The sequence below is a fragment of the Erinaceus europaeus genome, chromosome 8 (assembly GCF_950295315.1).
Source record: "Erinaceus europaeus chromosome 8, mEriEur2.1, whole genome shotgun sequence".
In the NCBI taxonomy this organism is placed as follows: Eukaryota; Metazoa; Chordata; class Mammalia; order Eulipotyphla; family Erinaceidae; genus Erinaceus; species Erinaceus europaeus.
This window is the reverse complement of record NC_080169.1, coordinates 108,692,498-108,714,306: the sequence shown is the minus strand read 5'-3', so window position 1 is coordinate 108,714,306 and position 21,809 is coordinate 108,692,498.

Here is a 21,809-nt window from a genome sequence, read left to right as displayed (position 1 = left end):
AATCCGTAGGGGTTTCTCTAGACCAGATTTGATGTGTAAGTCTGTGTGAAATCTGACTTGAGGGCCGCTGTGCAAGTAAAAATGGCAGCACATTTCATACTGGGAACCATCTCAAGGACAAGTCTAGTAGGAGGCAGTTTCAGAGCAAACACAGGGCATGGATTTCCCTGACAGATGGCTGACTTTAGAATCCTCCCACCAGGGTGTGACTGTACCAATAAGGAATTTTCCCAGGCAGGAAAATTCATGGCATAATCTGAGGTGGTGTCTATTTCTTGCCAAACACCACTTCTCACCAAGTATAGTTCCAGAGGCTGGAGATGAAACTGAAAAGAATATTCTCTAGTTTCTGTACTGAGAAATATTGAGGAATCAAATTTGTGGTTTGGATGGAAGGCAGTTTTCCAGTTTTCCTCTGCAGCCCTTCTTTTGCCTTTTCAAACTCTCAGGGTCTGTTTAACATGCTCTTTCTTTCTTGTAGATAGTGTAATTTAAGAAGAGAGCTGATGTATAACTTCAGAAGTCAGAGCAGTGCTCTTCAAAATTAACACCATTTGAAAGCTCCAATATTAGTAAGATACAGTGTTATAAAGTAACTAGTAACTGAGAATGGAATAGATTCTGCTTTTAACTGTTTTTAACAAAGATACTGAAAATCTTAATTTCTGATGGTTTCGCTAATTACCATTTTTTAAAATGAAAATCTGAATCAAGAATTAGACAAAAACTACAGCTAGAATGTCACCTACTGTGTAGGTCAGTGCCCAGTGGTGTCTCCTCTTTCTCTCTCTCTCTCTCTCTCTCTCTCTCTCTCTCTCTCTCTCTCTCTCTTTCTTTCTCCCTCTCTTTTGCCTCCAGGGTTATAGCTGGGGCCCAATGCTACCACTACAAATCCACTACTCCTGGAGGCTGTTTTTTCCATTTTACTGGATATGACAGAGATAAATTGAAAAAAAGGGGAGACAGGAAGAGATAAAGAAAACATTTTCAGACCTGCAAATGAAGATCAAGAGCTGGAATCCTAAACTTAATCCAATGTGCTACCGCCTGACTCTGCCCAACCCCAGCCCTACCCAAGAGTGGTTTCAAGAATCCTTCCATTAATTTCCATGAAATTTTATCTGAGGAGTGGTGGGGGAAAATAACCTATCATTTTTGTTCATTTGTTTTGTTTTATTTTCTTCCACCAATTTTATTGATGGGACTCAGTACCTGCATAACACAACTACCTCTCTGGGAAACGAGTTCATTTTCCTGCTTTACACTGCTGGTGGGAATTTAAATTGGTCCAACCTCTGTGGAGATCAGTCTGGAAAACTCTCACAAGGCTAGATATAGAACACCCATATAACCCATTAATTTCTCTCCTAAGTACATATCATAAGAACTCCATAAATGAGGTTTCCGGAAGATGGCGAACTGAGAAGCTGCTAGTGGCTTGAGCTCTGATCACATCTTCTGGAAACAGTAGGATTTTCTGCCTTTAGTAGGCCAGTCAATAAGGGGTCCTAGCGGTGACACCAAGGAGGTGACTATAACTTAATTTGGGTTAAGAATTAGAGTAGAGGTGGCGGGGACTAGCAGTTGGGCTGCTCCAGACTTCCCAGGCGGCAGTGGGCAAGGCGGGTGCTCCAGGCACTGTCCTCAGCCCGGGAAGGCGGCTCCTCTGTCAGTTGCAGAGTGCTGCTGGGCAGCTGGCAGAGGACCGGGAGGTTAGCACTGTAGCTCAGGGGCTTTCTATTGGGAGTCTCCGGGGACCACTGCAACCCTGAGGGCAGATCCGAGGACATCCTTGAGTACAGCTCTCATTGGATCAAAAAGACTTGGAGCTAGTTTTCATTTTTGAGAAATCCTTTAAAAAAGCTTCGGGGGGGGGTTTCCTGGAAGATGGTGGACTGAGAAGCTGCTAGTGGCTGAGCTCTGACCACATCTCCGAGAAACGGTAGGATTTTCTGCCTTTAGCAGGCCAGCCAATAAGGGGTCCTAGCGGTGACACCAAGGAGGTGACTATAACTTAATTTGGGTTAAGAATTAGAGTAGGGGAAAAAAGGGGAAAATTTTTTTTTCTTCCTTTTAATTTTCAAGCATACCTCCTTCGCCCCCCCATAACCAGTCCCTGGGGACAAGCTCCTAGCAGGGGAGGGGAGCTCCTTTTCTTTACCAAATTCCTGCCCCACCAGGGAGGATCATTAATTCTAAGTCTATAGCCTTATGAAACCTCTGGCCTTTTTTCTTTCTAAGTAGCCAGCCCCCCCACCTCACCCCGGATAGCTAATTAAATAATTAAAAATAAATACAAAAAAACCCTTTCCTTTCACTGCCCTTTTATGACTGTTCTTTTTCTTATATTTTTCAATTTTCTCTCTCTCTCTTTCTATTTTTTTTCTCATTCTTGTCATCCCTTCTTCCTTAATCCTACAGCTTCCAAAGTCACATCCCCCAGCCCCCACACCACAGTGTGCTTTTTTGAATTCACTGATACACATTTGGGAATTTCCTTTCACTGCTCTTTAATTACAGCTCTTTTTCTTATCGTTTTCCTTTTCTATCTCTCATCTCTCTCTCTCTCTCTCTTTTTTAATCTTGTCATACACTTCTTCCTTCTTCTATGCCTTTCTGAATTTGTGAAATATTTTGGGGAAGATATCTGACTCAGAGTGGACTCTCTATATGTGTATCTCTGCTCTAGTTCCCTTTCCCCTCTTGTTACCCCTAGAATACACAGTGGATAGTAGATTTGCATAACTGTCTATTATTGCTATCCTTTCTTTCTTTTCTCTTTCTTCATTGGGATTTGGTTACTATTTTTTCACAGATTGGAGAAATTGTTTGGCTAACTGGTAACGATTAAACTACTTCAATACTTGCTTCAGTTGCTACTGTAATTCCTGAGGTTGGTGAGTGCAATTGTCATAAAGTTATTTAGTACAGTGTTACTTGTACTCAAGACACAACAACGGAGGAACAACAGAGCATAAAAAAAGGAAACACATAAATCAAAAAAACGGGTAGATCAAAAATAAATAAAACTGCTACTACAATGAATGAAGACAAGAGCCCAGAAGAAACTACATATCAGCCAGAAGTAACCATAGATAAGAAAAGTATGCAAGCAATAATAAACTTATTAATCACAGAAATGAAAACCACATTGGAGGAAAGGAATGGCAGTATTAGGGAAATAACAGTTGAGATCCCCAAGGAAAATACTGATTATCTTGAGGCAATTAGAGAACAGAAAGCTGAAATAGCTGTAATGAAGAAAGAAGCTGAGGCAAGGGAAAGCAGACTAACAGAAGCAGAAAACAGAATTATTCAGACAGAGGATGAGTTAGAGAAAATGAAGAAAGAGGTGAAAGAGCTTAAAAAGAGATTGAGAGACACTGAAAACAACAGAGACATATGGGATGATCTCAAAAGAAGTAACATTCGTATAATTGGCCTGCCAGAGGAAGAAAGAGAGGAAGGGGAAGCAAACATTCTAGAGGAAATAATACAAGAAAACTTCTCAGACCTGAATAACAGAAAGGATATCAAGGTTCAAGAGGCCCAGAGAGTACCAAACAGAATCAACCCAGACCTGAAGACACCAAGACACATCATAGTCACAATGAGAAGAAGTAAGGATAAAGAAAGGATCCTAAAGGTTACAAGAGAGAAAAAAAAGTCACAAACAAGGGAAAACCCATAAGATTATCTGAAGACTTCTCCACTCAAACTCTAAAAGCCAGAAGAGAATGGCAAGATATCTATTGAGCCCTGAATGAAAAAGGGTTTCAACAAAGGACAATATATCCTGCTAGACTTTCATTCAAACTAGATGGAGGGTTCAAAACCTTCTTAGATAACAGATAAAGGAGCCAAACATCACCAAGCCAGCCAAGACCTCTTATAAACAAGAGCATCACTATAATATGTGCAATATATCAGAGAAAACAATTTTTTTAGAACAATGGCACTACAATACATTAAATCCATAATATCAATAAATGTCAATGGCTTAAACTCACCCATCAAAATGCACAGGGTGGGGGGATGGATTAGAAAACATAACCCAACCATATGCTGCTTGCAAGAATCCCATCTGTCACAACAAGATAAACACAGATTTAAAGTGAAAGGCTAATGGACCACAAAAAAGGGCAGGAACAGCCATTCTCATCTCAGACACAATAGATTTTAAATTAAATAAAGTAATAAAAGATAGGCACGGACATTACATAATGAAGGAGGATCAATCAGCCAAGAAGACTTAACAATTATTAATATCTATGCACCCAACGAGGGACCATCTAAATACATTAAGCATCTACTGAAAGAATTTCAAAAATACATCAATAGTAATACAATAATAGTGGGAGACTTCAATACCCCACTCTCACACTTAGACAGATCAACAAAGCAGAGAACCAATTAAGATACAAGAGAATTGAATGAAGAGATTGACAGACTAGACCTCTTGGATACTTACAGACTCCTCCACCCCAAAAACCTGGAATACACCTTCTTTTCAAAACCACATAGCACATACTCAAGGATAGACCAGATGTTAGGCCACAAAGACAGCATCAATAAATTCAAAAGCATTGACATAATCCCAAGTATCTTCTCAGACCACAGTGGAGTAAAACTAACATTTAACAACAAATGGAAAATTATTAAAAGACACAGAATTTGGAAACTAAACAACATGCTCCTTAAGAACAACTGAGTCAGAGACTCACTCAAACAGGAAATTCAAATGTTCCTGGAAACTAATGAAAATGAAGACACAACCTATCAAAATTTTTGGGACACAGCTAAAGCAGTACTGAGAGGGAAACTTATAGCCATACAAACACATATTAAATGCGAAGAAGAAGCTCAAATGAACGACCTTACTGCACACCTCAAGGACTTAGAGGAAGAGGAACAAAGGAACCCCTAAAGCAACCAGAAGGACAGAAATCACTAAAGTTCGAGCAGAAATAAACAACATCGAAAATAAAAGAACCATACAAAAGATCAATGAAGCCTAATGTTTGTTCTTTGAAAGATTAAACAAAATTGGCAAACCCCTAGCCAGACTCACCAAACAAAAAAGGAAGAAGACTCAAATTAATAGAAATGTAAACGATGGGGGAGATAACACAACTGACACCACAGAAATCCAGAGAATAATGCAAAACTTCTATAAAGAACTATATGCCACCAAGCTAGAGAATCTGGAAGAAATGGAACAATTCCTAGAAATATATGCCCTTCCAAAACTGAACCAAGGAGAACTACAAAATCTAAATGCACCAATCACAGACAAAGAAATCGAAACAGTTATTAAGAATCTTCCCAACAACAAAAGTCCTGGACAAGATGGCTTCACAAACGAATTCTACAAAACTTTCAGAAAACAGTTAGTACCCATACTTCTTAAGCTTTTCCATAAGATTGAAGAAACAGCAATACTCACTTCCACCTTCTACGAAGCCAACATCACCCTGATACCAAAAGCTGATAGGGACAGAACAAAAAAGGAAAACTACAGACCAATATCTCTGATGAAAATAGATGCCAAAATATTAAACAAGATCGTGGCCAACCGGATACAGCAACATATCAAAAAGATTGTTCATCATGACCAAGTGGGATTCATCCCAGGAATGCAAGGTTGGTTCAACATCCGTAAGTCAATCAATGTCATTCACCACATTAATAAAAGCAAAGCCAAAAACCACATGATTATCTCAATAGATGCAGAGAAAGCCTTTGACAAAATCCAACACCCATTCATGCTCAAAACTCTACAAAAAATGGGAATAGATGGGAAATTCCTCAAGATAGTGGAGTCTGTATATAGCAAACATACAGCCAACATGATACTCAATGGACAGAAGTTGAAAGCATTCCCCCTCTGATCTGGGACTAGACAGGGCTGTCCACTGTCACTGTTACTCTTCAAAATAGTATTGGAAGTTCTTGCCATAGCAATCAGAAAAGAGAAAGAAATCAAAGGAATACAGATAGGAAGGGAGGAAGTCAAGCTCTCACTATTTGCAGATGATATGATAGTATACATAGAAAAACCTAAAGAATCCAGTAGAAAATTACTGGAAGTTATTAGGCAATATAGCAAGGTATCAGGCTACAAAATCAATGTACAAAAATCAGTGGCATTTCTTTATGCAAACACTAAATCTGAAGAAGTAGACATCCAGAAATCACTCCCATTTACTGTTTCAGCAAAATCAATCAAATACCTAGGAATAAAGTTGACCAAAGAAGTGAAAGACTTGTATGCTGAAAACTATGAGTCGCTACTCAAGGAAATAGAAACTGATACCAAGAAATGGAAAGATATCCCATGCTCATGGATTGGAAGGAAAAATATAATCAAAATGAATATTCTCCCCTGAGCCATATACAAATTTAATGCAATACCCATCAAAGTTCCACCAAGCTTCTTTATGATAATAGAACAAACACTACAATCATTTATCTGGAACCTGAAAACACCTAGAATTGCCAAAACCATCTTGAGGAAAAGAAACAGAAATGGAGGCATTACACTCCCAAACCTTAAACTATATTATAAAGCCATCATCATCAAAACAGCATGGTACTGGAACAAAAATAGACACACAGACCATTAGAACAGAATTGAAAGCCCCGAAATAAATCCCAACACCTATGGTCATCTAATCTTTGATAAGGTGGCCCAAAGGATTAAATGAAAAAGGAGGCTCTCTTCAATAAATGGTGCTGGGAACACTGGGTTGTAACGTGCAGAAGAATGAAATTGAACCACTTTATCTCACCAGAAACAAAAATCAACTCCAAATGGATCAAAGACCTAGATTTCAGACCAGAAACAATCAAATGATTAGAGGAAAACATTGATAAAACACTTTCCCACCTACACCTCAAGGACATCTTTGATGAATTGTTGGGTAGTTGCCATCTCCCCCTGGCTTCTTCTTATCCATATGCCTATATAGGGATTTACTGATCCAAAGGTTTGGTCTATTTACATAAATCACTTTTACATAAAGCACTCCAGGGCATTGGTGGTTCAGTTATAGGATTCTCGCCTGTTCCGCCCCCTCCTTGTCACACTCTGATTCTCACCAGTCACTTTTCTCTCCACCCTCTCTATATCACATCCTGTTTCCACCCTACTTGGAGAGTATAAAAACAGCTGCTCTTCTGATTAAAGACACTTGGAAATTGCTTTCCGGCTCCGAGAGTTCCAGAGTGTATCTCCTGCGGAAGTTGGTGCAGCACGCGTTCCTGATCCCTCTCCCACACAGCAGCCTAGATCAGCTCCAGTTGAGTTCTCTCCAACCCAGAGAGCACCGGCTCGGGAAGAAGTACCCTCAGGCTATCCCGGCATCTGGCGCACGGAACAGGGACCCGTAAGCAGCAGATTTACAAGAAGACATCTTAGATAAGTACACACCTTTTGGGTATCTGCAATATTGTGTTAAGGCACTGTGATTTTTTTTTCTTTTTTATTGTTTTCCGGAGATCTTTCCACCATGGAAAATCTTTTCCAAATCCTGCATTCTTTTTCCAGTATACAATTTTTATATATCTGGGACATTTTTCTCGGGGCTTCACCTTATATCCTGTTGATCATCATAGCAGCTTTTAAGGGATATATAGGGCAACCTCTCAAAAGGCTTAAGAAACTAGAGGCTGAGGTCCAAGAGATAAAGGAAGTAATCATAGAACTTAACCAGCACCTTAAAAACAAGAAGAAGCAAAGGCCTGTCGTGATCTTGACCCACCCTAATTCCTCTGCATCTTGCCCTGAGGCCCCTATTTTGGCATCTTGCCCTGAGGCCCCTATTTTGGCAGACACGTGTCCGAATTCTCCTTTGGACTCCACAGCCACTTCTTCGGCCACCCCCATTTTGGCAGAAACGTGTCCGGAACCTCCTGCTGCCTCCACGGCTGCTTCTTCACCCCACCCTGTTTTGATAGACACATGTCCGAATTCTCCTGTAGCCTCCAAAACCACTTCTTCGGCCACTTGTCCAGAAGCTTCCACTTCAGTGACTCCTCCTACCGCTACACACTTATCAGAGGAAGTCCACACATTTCCGGTCAATGTTGCCCCCAATAGACAAAAACCTCAGGCCTGGTATCCATATTCCGCCACAGACCTGAAGGAACTACGCCAGGCTATCAAAGATGACGGTGTTCATGCCCCATGGACCAGGTCCATTTTACAAGGCCTGCTTCAGAACCTTAATACCCCTCAAGATTGGAGAGATGTGACTCGTGCTACGCTCCCAGGCCCCCTCTTCCTGCAATGGGAGGCATTCTTTCGCGATGAATGTTTACAACAATCGCGGAAAAATATTCAAAATCAGCCAGAGGGTAATTTTGATGCATTGTTTGGAACAGGCCAATTAGAAACAGGGATTCAACAGGCGGAAGCCAAGTTTCCAGCGGGGTATTTTGATCAAGTACGCCTGTGTGCATTAAAAGCATGGGAGCGATTAACACCACCCATGGGAGCAGCCTCAGCCCCCATTCTCTCCCTGCAACAAGAACCTGATGAATCCCTCGCTAAATTCATTGCCAGGGTCCAGTCGAGTTTGGAAAGGAAGATTTATAATCCTGACGCTCGTTTTCTCCTACTGCGATCCATAGTCTGGGATGGAATGCTTCCGCATTTTCGACAGGCCTGTATCACTCTTAAAAATGAACACCCAGATACTTGGATTCTAGCTACACAGGATCTCAGATCAAGCTCTTTTCAAGGACCTATGTTACAGGCCTATGCAGCTACCTTACATAAGCAAAGAGGAGCTTGCTTTCAGTGCGGTCGCCAAGGGCATTGGCGTAACCAATGTCCAGAAAATAGACCGCGACCCCGCCTCCAGTCAGGGCGACCCCACCTCCAGTCAGGGCAACCCCGCCTCCAATCAGGGCAACCCCGCCTCCAGACAGGGAATCAGAGACCACGAATGCCTTGTCCCAGATGCCAGAAAGGATTTCACTGGAGGAGAGATTGTTGGTCAAGGTTCCATAGGAACGGCACGCCTCTGCCAAATGTAAACAGGGATTTAAACTAGGTATGGGGCTTCCCTTAGCCCCGCCCCCAAGAGGGAAGGAAGCAGGTCGCCCGCTTGGTGCTGTGCCCTTCTTCCACAAACAGAAGCCCAGCTTGGGACCCAATCCATCGCTATACCCACCACGCTAAGTAACAATAACAGAGGGTGAGCAGAAGGAGGAACCCGTGGTATGTGGGAACTTCCAGCATAGAAATAACCAGCTGGAGCAAGAGAACAGCTCGAATTCAGAGCCTGAGATTTTATGGACCACCCCTGTTTTAGAAAGGGGTCACCCAACTATGACAGTAAAGATTGGTAATATTCCTTTTAAGTGTTTGATTGACACGGGAGCAGATAAGACAATATTAAGACAAGCAGAGGTTCCCCAGAGTTGGGAACTCCTCCCAGGACCACGCTTACATGGTGTTGGAGGATTGACTCAGGCATTCCGCACACGAGATTCCCTTGTGTGGGAAGATCCAGAAGGGACTACCGGACGCTTTCAGCCTTTAATAGCTGATATAAGCACCAATTTATTGGGAAGAGACTTGCTGGAATCTTTAGATGTAGTGATATCCTCAGACACCTCTGCAGGACACCACACTCACTCCTGTGAGACTGCTAGACCCAACCAGCACCCCCAATACTAACTGCCACTGTTCGTAACAGAACTCCCCGCTTAGATTGGCTTTCTAATGAGCCTGTCTGGGTGGAACAGTGGCCTTTGCCTAGGGAGAAGCTAGAAATTTTAAAAAAACTCGTCCAAGAGCAGTTATCGTTGGGACACATTCGTCATTCTCGGAGCCCATGGAATACTCCAGTCTTTGTAATTAAAAAGCGCTCAGGAAAATGGCGCCTCCTCCAAGATCTTCGTGCAGTTAATAAAACCATGCAGGTTTGGGGCTCCCCCCAAAGGGGTTTGCCTCTTGCTTCCGCAATTCCCACAGGAATTCCAATCATAGCTATTGTTATACAGGATTGTTTTTTCTCTATTCCCTTACACCCACAAGATTGTAAACGTTTTGCTTTCTCTGTTCCTTCTATTAATAATGCCAGCCCTGCCGATAGATTTGAATGGGTGGTACTGCCCCAGGGCATGGCTAATAGTCCTACTATTTGTCAAGAGGTTAAATATGCCCTTTTTCAATATATTCATAAGGGCCTTAAGGTTTTTCATTATATGGATGACGTGTTAATATGGGGAGAATTAGATACAGATCTCTCCGCCCTACGTGATTTTCTAATCCCTGCCTTAAAGAGAAGTGGACTTAATGTAGCTCCTGAGAAGATACAACTAATCCCTCCAATATCTTTCTTAGGCTCAGAGATTTCCCTAACGCAGATTCGTCCTTTAAAACCTTGTGTTACTTTTCCTTCTAATCTCACTCTTGCTTCTTTACAAAGTTTTCTTGGAAATTTGAATTGGCTTAGGCAGTATCTTTATCTGCCTACGAGCTGCCTGCAACCACTGTTCGATCTGTTAAAAGGAAACAAACAGCCCTCCTCAAAGCGTATGTTAACCCCCGAAGCATCCTTGGCTCTGGAAAAAGTTAACCAGGCTCTCCAGGACATGCACCTCGTTCGATTCTCCCCCTCCTCTCCAGTAAATCTTCTAATCTTTAACTCCACCCCCACGGTAGTGGGGGCATTGTGGCAGAAACATGGCGTTCTCGAATGGCTTCATACGCCAGTAGGCGGAGCTCCAAGACTCCTTACCGAGATTGATGCCTTAGCATTTATGGTTCGCCAAGGATGAAACAGATCGGTTCAGGTCTTAGGAAGGGAACCAGATTCAATCATTCTTCCCTTTTCTCTCACTGATACAGAATGGCTCATACGCCACCATTCTCGTTTTGCCATAAGTTTAATGGGTTTTCCAGGACAATTAGATAATCATTTTCCCTCTAATAATTTGATAGCTTCTTTACCTCTGTTGCCTCTACTAGTACCTAAACTTTTCTCTCGAGATCCCATCCCCTCTGCTCCTACAGTGTTCACTGATGGTGGAAAAAAGGGAGCTGCTGCCCTTATATATTATCCAGACCAGCAATACCCCAAACCTCTCTTTACTGAACTTCCTGATAATTCCCCTCAGTACAAAGAACTTTATGCTGTTTTCCTTGCATTAAAAGCTGTACCAGAATCCTTCAACCTTTTTTCTGACAGTGTGTATACTGTTAACTTACTTCCATGGCTTGCTCGATCTTATGTAAGAATTGATGACAACCCACTTTCTCCTCTTTTAATTCAAATTGCCTCTATGCTCTGTTCTCGAACCCATCCACTGTATGTTCAGCACCTACGTTCCCACAGCCCTCTTCCTGGTCCCCTGTCCGAAGGGAATGCTGCAGCTGACCGCCTTGCCTCCACAGGAATTCTCCTAGCCTCTGTCTCTAATCCTGCTGACTTTCATTCCCTAACCCATGTTAATCTTAAAGGTCTTCGAGCTCGATTTCCTGATATTCCTCTGCCACAGTTAAAACGTATTCTTGCTACATGTTCCTCCTGTGCAGGTCTAATCAAAACACCTGCTATTCAAACTCTAGGGGTTAATCCTCGAGGTTTAAAAGCCAACGCTCTTTGGCAAATTGATGTTACCCACATACCTAACTTTGGCAAACAAAAATATGTGTTCGTCTCAATTGATACCTTCTCTAAGTTTATGTGGGCTACAGCTCAGACTGGAGAAAACTCAAAAAAGCTTATAAGCCATATGCTCTCCTGTTTTGCTGTAATGGGCTTACCTCTTCAACTTAAAATGGATAATGGACATGCTTTTACCAGCAAACAATTTAAAGATTTTTGTTCCCTCTGGAACATTACTCATACTACAGGCATTCCGTATAATCCACAGGGACAAGGCATTGTTGAGAGGGCCCATCAAACTCTTAAGGCTCAATTAAATAAAGAAAAAGGGGAAATGTACCCCCCTAATATCCAGCTGGCAAAAGCCTTAACTACATTAAATCTCTTTAATATTTACAAAAACTCCGACCAACCTCCTATAATTCTTCATTGGCAAACACCACCCACCCTCCCAGCTATTAAAGTCAAATGGAAAGACCCACTTGATAAAATTTGGAAAGGACCTGACCCCCTGTTGACTATGGGGAGGGGTTCGCATGTATTTTTCCACAAAATTACTCCAAGCCTGTTTGGGTTCCTGCCCGCCATGTCCGGCAATACCCACATGATGGTGCTGATATCCCTGAAGAACAAGAAACACTGCAAGAAGACTGGCTGCAAGAGGACTGGCTACAGGATGCACCCCAGGATCCATAATACAGCATGGCAGAATCAAAAAAAAAAAAAAATCTGATTCACAGAACTCTCCCCCCCCCCCCGAATGAATGTCTTATGCTATGACTGGCCAGTTGTGTTTTGTGAGTTAGTGAGTGAAAAAAAAAAAAATTGAGTGAGTTGAGTGACCAAAATTTTTGTATGACCCATTGTGCTCAGAGTACTCTGAAAGTTAACTGACTTTATATCAAACGGCTGGACGCAGCCATGGTTTCTGGAGACGTCCAGAAACAGTCCAAAAATTGTTCATTCCCCCTTTTGATTTCTTTTTTAAGTCTTGATATCAATATGAAATGTTTAGTCTTAAACTGTGTGAGTAAAGATGGTTCAACTATGACAGTAGTTCTAAATTCACATTTGAAATGATATATCTTATTTACAAGTTTTTCTCCTCCTGTGTGTTATAAACTATATATTTAATATGCGTGTTTCAAGTTTGGTAAACATTAACTTGACAGTTAAATCGTAACTTCGAAGTTACATTTTTACGAGAAGAGGTAAAATCAATTCATTTAAGTAACTGAGTGTTTAAGGTAAAACTCTAAATATTCAATGTGACAATTCATCATCTCCTAAGTTAAAATACAAATTCTCTATACAGGACATTTTTGGAGGGCCCCCAAAAATGTCCTGTAAGCTATCTTGTGGAAATTAATCCACAACAAATTTGGCATCAATCTGATATTGTAAATGTACCAAAAAAAAAAAAATTGTCACTAAAATGTGTTAACTCTAGTAACCTGAGTTTGCTTAAAAACCCAATGTAAAAATAGTCAAGAATCAATGTATGTAACTTAAACTCGGTATGAAAACTTTGCTATATAAAGACTGCTACATGAGGTCACGTAAGATGACCTTTACACAAAATTATAAAGATACCTAAACCAGTTATAATCATTGAGTTATCAATTGTAGTAAACTTCTAATTTGTTACAAAGTTTTTTCATAAGTAATTGACTACAGCTATGACAAGCCTTCGCATAAAGAAGCATCTGCTCATATAGAATCCCCAGAAATCCATCTTGGACCCCTGACCTCTGACATCACCCACAATTACAGCCATCCCCAGAAACCCATGATGTGACCTGACACGATCTGGAGAACCTGATTCACAGACTCCGAAGTACAAGACTTTCCTACTGCCTTTCTCTCAACCATCGGTGTCTGCTCTTCCTGCTTCTGTTTCGCCCATCATGTTTTGGCGGTTCCAGGTCACTCTCTACAGAGAAGAAAAGTTCCGGTGGCCGTCCTCCTCCATCAAGATAGACGTGTGGCATTTATTTCCTGGCCGTTGACATTGGACTGATGCTTCTATAGAACTTGCTGGACACTCCTTTTATACTCCTGGACTTCTTGAAGAATGACTGTAGCAGGCTGACTCGGGATTTTGCAATGCCAGATCACCCCTCTAGCCCCTCGGCTTATCAGGCCCCCACTCCTCCACCCATCAGGCTCACTCTGTCTCTTGCTACTCTTACTTATCCCTCCCTGTATTGTGCTAGTTCTTTTTAAAGACACTTAGACACTATCATTCTGCTTTCTTCCCAACAGGTTTCCGTTCACCCCTACACTGCTATTCCCCTGACAGAGATGAAGCCTTTTACAGACATTGACCCAGTTATATATGGCCATTAAGTAAGAGGAAGATGTTGGGGAATTGTGAGGATATGGTTGAGCTTGGAAGGGCTTGAGCCTGAGGGGTGTGTCAATCCTGTTAGTCTCTCTCTCCACGGAGAGGTTGAGCAAGGAGGGACAGTAGAACCCCAAAAAAGGTGTGCCTCTTATCAGTCTCCCTGCCTCACAAAGTGCCCCACACTCCTGATACTATGGCAAAAAGTTAAAAAGAAAGGGGGAGATGTTGGGTAGTTGCCATCTCCCCCTGGCTTCTTCTTATCCATATGCCTATATAGGGATTTACTGATCCAAAGGTTTGGTCTATTTACATAAATCACTTTTACATAAAGCACTCCAGGGCATTGGTGGTTCAGTTATAGGATTCTCGCCTGTTCCGCCCCCTCCTTGTCACACTCTGATTTTCACCAGTCACTTTTCTCTCCACCCTCTCTATATCACATCCTGTTTCCACCCTACTTGGAGAGTATAAAAACAGCTGCTCTTCTGATTAAAGACACTTGGAAATTGCTTTCCGGCTCCGAGAGTTCCAGAGTGTATCTCCTGCGGAAGTTGGTGCAGCACGCGTTCCTGATCCCTCTCCCACACAGCAGCCTAGATCAGCTCCAGTTGAGTTCTCTCCAACCCAGAGAGCACCGGCTCGGGAAGAAGTACCCTCAGGCTATCCCGGCAATGAATCACACCCAATTGCAAGAAAGACTAAAGCAGAGAAAACCAATGGGACTACATCAAATTGAAAAGCTTCTGCACATCCAAAGAAACTATTAAACAAACAAAGAGACCCCTCACAGAATGGGAGAAGATCTTCACATGCCAGACATCAGACAAGAAACTAATCACCAAAATATATAAAGAGCTCAGCAAACTTAGCACCATAAAAGCAAATGACCGCATCCAAAAATGGGCTGAGGATATGAACAAAACATTCACTACAGAGGAGATCCAAAAGGCTAACAAACATGTGAAAAACTGCTCTAGGTCACTGATTGTCAGAGAAATGCAAATTAAGACAACACTAAGATACCACCTCACTCCTGTAAGAATGGCATACATCAAAAAGGACAGCATCAACAAATGCTGTTGAAGCTGTGCAGACTGAGGAATCCTTTTGCATTGTTGGTGGCGATGTAAATTGGTCCAGCCTCTGTGGAGAGCAGTCTGGAGAACTCTCTGAAGGCTAGACATGGACCTTCCATATGATCCAGTAATTCCTCTCCTGCGGTTGTACCCCAAGGACTCTATAACACCCAACCAAAAAGAGGTGTGTACTCCTATGTTCATAGCAGCAAAATTCATAATAGCTAAAACCTGGAAGCAACCCTGGTGCCCAACAACAGATGAGTGGCTGAGAAAGCTGTGGTATATATACACAATGGAATACTATGCAGCTATCAAGAACAATGAACCCACCTTCTCTGACCCATCTTGGACAGAGCTAGAAGGAATTATGTTAAGTGAACTAAGTCAGAAAGATAAAGATGAGTATGGGATATCCCACTCATCAACAGAAGTTGAGTAAGAAGATCTGAAAATGAAACTAAAAGCAGGACCTGACCAAATTGTAAGTAGGGCACCAAAGTAAAAACCCTGTGGTGAGGGGTAGACATGCAGCTTTCTGGGACAGTGGGGGGTGGGAGTGGGTGGGAGGGATGGGTTATAGTCTTTTGGTAATGGGAATGGTGTTTATGTACACTCCTAGCAAAGTGTAGGCATATAAATCAGTAGTTGATTAATATGAGAGGGGGAAAATCAATTGTATGTCTCAAAGTTTCTCAAAACACAAACTGAATCTTTTTAATATATAGGCTGTGTATTTGATATGCGGACTCTCTCAAAAGCCTAGACCAAGGAGATTAGAAGCATCCAATAGCACAGCTATATACAAGATATTGGATACTGTACAGCAAACCCTAACAAAAGGACTTTTCAAAGTTAACCCAATTACCAAATAATGTGATGATAACATTAACTATCGATTGTCTTTTTGAACCCTAAGACAGCAGGAACCTCACTTCTCCACTATAGAGCCCCTACTTCCCCCAGTCCTGGAACCCTTGGATAGGGCCCACTTTGCCATACTCGTCTCCAAATCCATACCAAATAATATTGCATCCGCCGATCACAGCCTAACCAATGCAACGATTGCCACCTCAACATGCTTCACCTCAGACTGTGTCCAGAGACTTAACGAGTGGAATGACAACCCTTCAGCTTCATTACTCGGGTGATACCTTTCCTTTTATAGTACACTAATTTCATCTCAGGTGGTTCACTTTCTAACAAAGTCCCATAACCTAGATATACACCAGTTTCTGTGAGAGAGAGCTTATGTTCACATGTATCCATAAACTACTGCAAAATATATACCTGAAAGCAGAAGTACACTAGAGTTTGCAGTGAGTACCCCCCTAACACTTCCTCTCCACTATTCCAAGCTTTGGGTCCATGATTGCTCAACAATTTGTTTGGCTTTGTATGTTAACTCTGTTTTCAATCACCAGGTTCCAGATGCCATCAGGATGCTGGTCAGGCTTTCCTGGATTGAAGACCCCACATTGTGTCCTGGAGCTCAGCTTCCCCAGAGACACACCATACTAGGGAAAGAGAGAGGCAGACTGGGAGTATGGACCGACCAGTCAACACCCATGTTCAGTGGGGAAACAATTACAGAAGCCAGACCTTCTTTCTACCTTCTGCAACCCTCAATGACCCTGGGTCCATGCTCCCAAAAGGATAGAGAATGGGAAAGCTATCTGGGGAGGGGGTGGGTTATGGAGATTGGGTGGTTGGAATTGTGTGGAGTTGTACCCCTCCTACCTTATGGTTTTGTTAATTAATCCTTTCTTAAATAAAATAATAATAATTAATTAATTAATTAATTAAATTTAAAAAAGAGCTCCATAACACCCAACCTAAAAGATATGTGTACACCCATGTTCATAGCAGCACAATTTGTAGTTGTTAAAACCTGGATGCAAACCAGGAGCTCAATAACAGATGAATGGCTGAGAATGCTGTGGTATATTTACACAATGGAATACTACACAGCTATTACAAACAATGAACCCACCTTCTCTGACCCATCTGGGATGGGGGTAGAAGGAATTACGTTACATGAGCAAAATCAGAAAGACAAACACCAGTATGAGACGATCCCACTCATAAATAGAAGCTGAGAAAGAAGAATAGAAAGAGAAACTTAAAGCAAAATCTGACTGACCTTGCTTTGACCTAGCACGTTATGATTGGGCTCTCCTCAATCGCTATCGAACAGGCCATGGCCGGTGCGCTGCTATGTTCCATCGCTGGGGAGCCAGAGACGACCCAAACTGCCCCTGCGGCTACAGACAGACTATGACCTACATAGTCAACGACTGCCACCTCTCCAGATTCAAAGGAGGTCTCGAAACTTTACATCAGGCTCAACCTGATGCTGTTGACTGGCTACGGAAAAAGGGCAAACTCTAGAAGAAGAAGGGCACCAAATGAAAAATCTCTGGATGGAGGGTGAAGGTAGATGTTCAGCATTATTAAGGGTGGGAGTGGTAGTATGCGACACAGCCATTTGGTGGTGGGAAATGGTAGGAATCGTGTTAACATACACTCTTATTAACTTATAGTCTCACTGTCGTATGCTTTACATTGGTTTGTTCTAACCCTCCCCCGCCAAGAGAATTGGATTAGTCCAGTTAATTTGACGGGCCTGCTTGGCCCCGCCCCAAGAAACCCCGAGAGAGGGTTCCTGAGTCCGAGAGTTCCAGAGTTCGAGAGTAAGAGAGAGGGTTCCTGAGTTCGAGAGTTGGAGAGTTCCTGAGTTCCTGAGTTCGAGAGTTTCAGGGTAACAGAGTAAGAGAGAGTGCCAGAGAGACAGAGTTCCTGAGTTCCTGAGTTCGAGAGTTTCAGGGTTACAGAGTAAGAGAGAGTTCCACAGTAGAAGAGTTTCAGAGGGCTCTCAAGTACGAGAGTTCCAGAGTGCGAGAGTTTCAGAGGGTTCCCGAGTACGAGGGTCGAAGAGTTCCTGAGTTCCAGAGTAAAAGAAAGAGTGCTTGCGCCACCGCAAAGAGACAGCAGAGTTCTGTTTGGTGATTAGTTTGTCTTAGTTTATAAATCGTTGTTCCTGAATAAAAAAATACAGCTTCCCTGCCCAGCCGTTGTCTCCGCATCTCTGTTACCCGCCCGTGAAGCAAGCCAGGCCGGCAAGAGCCTCCGAAAATTTTAACAACATCTCACAAATCACTATTCAATTAATATGAGAGGAGAAAATGGATCAAATGTTTCAAACATTTTGTTGCATAGACCATAGCTCTGACTATATGTTCCTTCAACTAAGCACTTAAGACTTGAAATTGGTAATCAGATTGAATTTTCACAGTGGTCTCAAATTGTTAAATTTTTTATATTGTTTGTTTGTTTATTTGGGGAAGAAACTGAGAGAAATTGAAAGGAGTAGGTATGATAGAGAGGGTAAGAGTTAAAGAGAAATCTGTAGCACTGCTTCACAGTTCCTAAAGCTACCTCCCTGCAGTTGGGAGCCCTTGAACCTAGTTCCTTGTATATATCCACGTGTGCAATCTACCAGGTGTGTAACCAACTAACTTCAAAATAGCTTATCTGGAAGAGTGTAGTTCTTGAATGTCTGAGAGTCTCAGCTTAGGTCTAGTTGCTATTTATGACACAGTGTGGGACTCTGAATTCTCTCCCTCTCCCTTCTCACACTCTCTACCCTCCCCTTTGTGAAAAACTCCCTCTACCTCATATGAAATATAGTCAATGGATCTTTAAAATTTTTACTTGAGAAAATCAATAACAAATAAATCAGCGAGACAGTCTAGTGCCAGAACAAGAATGGAACAAATTTATTGTACAGTTACCTGAAAAGTGTGGCAATTTATGTGCAAGGATATTCAATGAGTAGAGAAAGATTTAGGATTCAGAAGAGAAGAACAAATAACAGGAACAGTTTACTCTGGAGAAGGAGAATCCTACTGTTTAATAAAAGAAGACGGCAAGAACAAATAAATATAATAGAAACAGCTAAGAAGTGCAGGAGTTTTGTATTGTCCCATAACTACTTACCAATTGTTCAATCTTACCTGAAACAAAAGGACTTTTGCCATAAACACAAAGTATCTTTAAGTGAATGTGGCACAAGGTTTAGATGTGTGGGCAATTATCAGGTTTTCTAGGGGATAAGATGATAGGAATGAAAGTATAATATTTTAAGTCTGTGAGAAAATTGGATTACTATCCCAAAAATCAGTGAGTCCATCTTTAGGAGGTTCTCGGATACTCCACTGAAAACAGAAATAGTATTGATGTATTGATATAGTATTGATATATATATGATAACTCAACAGTTATTCATAAAATGTTACATTTGAATTGGGAAGGGTCTTTACACTGTCTTGTATGCCAAAGTGTTTCTGAGAGTAGTAGATAAGTTAAAAAGGAATGCCTTTTAAAAGATGATTTATTGTTAGAGATTTGATTCATTGCTTTAGCAGGGAGATAAACTGAACTTGAATTCAGTGCTACATGCTCCAATTTTCTTATATATAGAAATATTTACCTTAATGATAATGGTAATGACTATGTAGATGGTAACAGTAACAATAATACCATCCCCACAGTTTTATGGGGGAAATTAAATAGTATAATATATACAACACCCTAGTAAACTATCGGCTGATAATATTCTTTTTGGTCATATTGGTAATATTGTAACTTTGTTGTCATTAGTACTATTTGAACAAATTCTTGTTTTTTCCCCAAGGTAAGAAAAATATTAATAGAAGGACATCAGGATAACTGACATATATGCTTGAAGGACCCACTGAAAGCAATATGAGCTACCAAGCATTATCTCTTTTTCAAAATAATTTTTATTATCTTTACTTATTGGGTAGAGACAGCTAGAATTCGAGAAGGAAGAGGATGATAGAGAGGCATAGAGACAGAGAGACACCTGCAACACTGATTCACCACTTGCAAAGCTTTCCCCTGCAGGTGCGCTCAGCTCAACCATGTGCACTGCTGCCCAACCTCCAAGCATTATCTCACTTAATCATATCAACAAAACTTCAGGGAGATATTATATAATATTTCTATCTAAGAGATACAAAATTTGAGGTACAGACTGATATATTTAAGTTGTCCTATGTTGTTTTCGCCGGGCTGGCTTCGCGGGCGGGAGACAGAGATGGCCAGAGACTCATGGCTGAGCTGAGAATGCAGTTTAATCTTTATTCACGAGCAGGGATGCATTCCAACAACCTAATCTCTTCTATGCATAACCATTATGCTATACTCCTACCACCAAACTAATCTAATCTAATCACAACTCAATTCTGTCCTCCATCTCTCTCCTCTGGTGAAAGAGTCATGAACCACGAAGTACCTGAGACAGGGGGAGCGAGACCAAACCAATGTAGTAGAATGACCATGTAAACAGACCATGTAAATAGACCACAATGTCAAGCAATGTAACAGAAGGGATCCCAGAAGCAGAACTAGAAGCATACCAACAGTCATAAAGTTGCCCAACTTTATAAGTGGCAGATATGAGACTGGAAACTCAACCAGTATCCATTTTGAATAAATCACATGAGTTATTCTTCTCATTTCAAAATTCGTTTGTTGAAGCAAAAAGCAAAAGAATCAAATGTGTCTATATTAATTTAGCATGTCTTCACTAAGCATCTGCATTAGATGCAGTAAAATCATCAACACCAAGTAAAATCTTAATAAGATCTCTACTCTCTCTCTCTATGTCCTTGTAACCTATGAATGAATATCATTAAACTGCTACCAAGAGTCCCTCTATGTGCTGGGAAAGATGAAGGTACTTACATAAGACACAGCAAATGGAAACTGTCACCTGCACAGCCAAGCAACCTGCCAGCCAGCCAGATGCAGACCCTCACTGCACAGCTGACATCTGTATCTCATATTAATCACAGCATCCCAACTTGGCCAGAGACACAAAGACACAGACAAGGAAGCAGCAAATAGCCTCTGCTTCTCTGTGGTTCCTCCATCTGCCTGCTAGATACATGTCAGTTGGAATATTATTTAAGTGATGCACTCAGGGGAGATAAAAACCATCAGCAGAAGAACCAAGGACTATATCCTTGTGGAAGATGTAGTCAATACTCTTCTTCACATACTTTTTTTTGCAACTTCCTGTATGCTTTTCTGCAAAGCCAGGTATGTGTCATGTCTCTCTGATATTGCTTCCAAGGCAAGAAAGATAGTTCACAGGGGAGGATGTTGACTTCACAATGCATGTAATCCAGGTTTGAGCCTGGGTCCCACCACACTGGGGGGAGCTTCCTTGCTCTCTCCCACTGTCTCTGACCTGTGCAAAAATTAATCCAGAAGCAGTGATGACCTAGCAATGACCTGAAATTTAATAAAATTTAAAAAAGAAAGAAAATATTGTCCCCCCAACTCTTTGACCCATATGTGTTAGTTTACCATGCTCTCTTGGGACTCAAATATGTGAGCAGAAGTACAGAAAGATGTTTTAGTAAAGAGATCCCGAGTACTAAACAGCATCGGCATTGAAAAAAAAGATTTATTTATTAGACTTCATTTTTGAGACTCTTGATTCATAGAGCAGGCTCAGTCCTTAGCAGTTTTTTATTAGCTTTTATTGGGAGGTTATTGGCTCACTGTAAAATTGTTGTTACATTGGTACAATTTCTTGTCTCACCAAAATGGGTGTCAGAAAAAATCCTCATCTCCAAATTAGAAATCCTCATCTCTAACCATTGTGTATCAGAACCAGAGAACCCACATCTTCACTCCCCTTTCCTTGATCTTCTTCCCAGAAGTCCT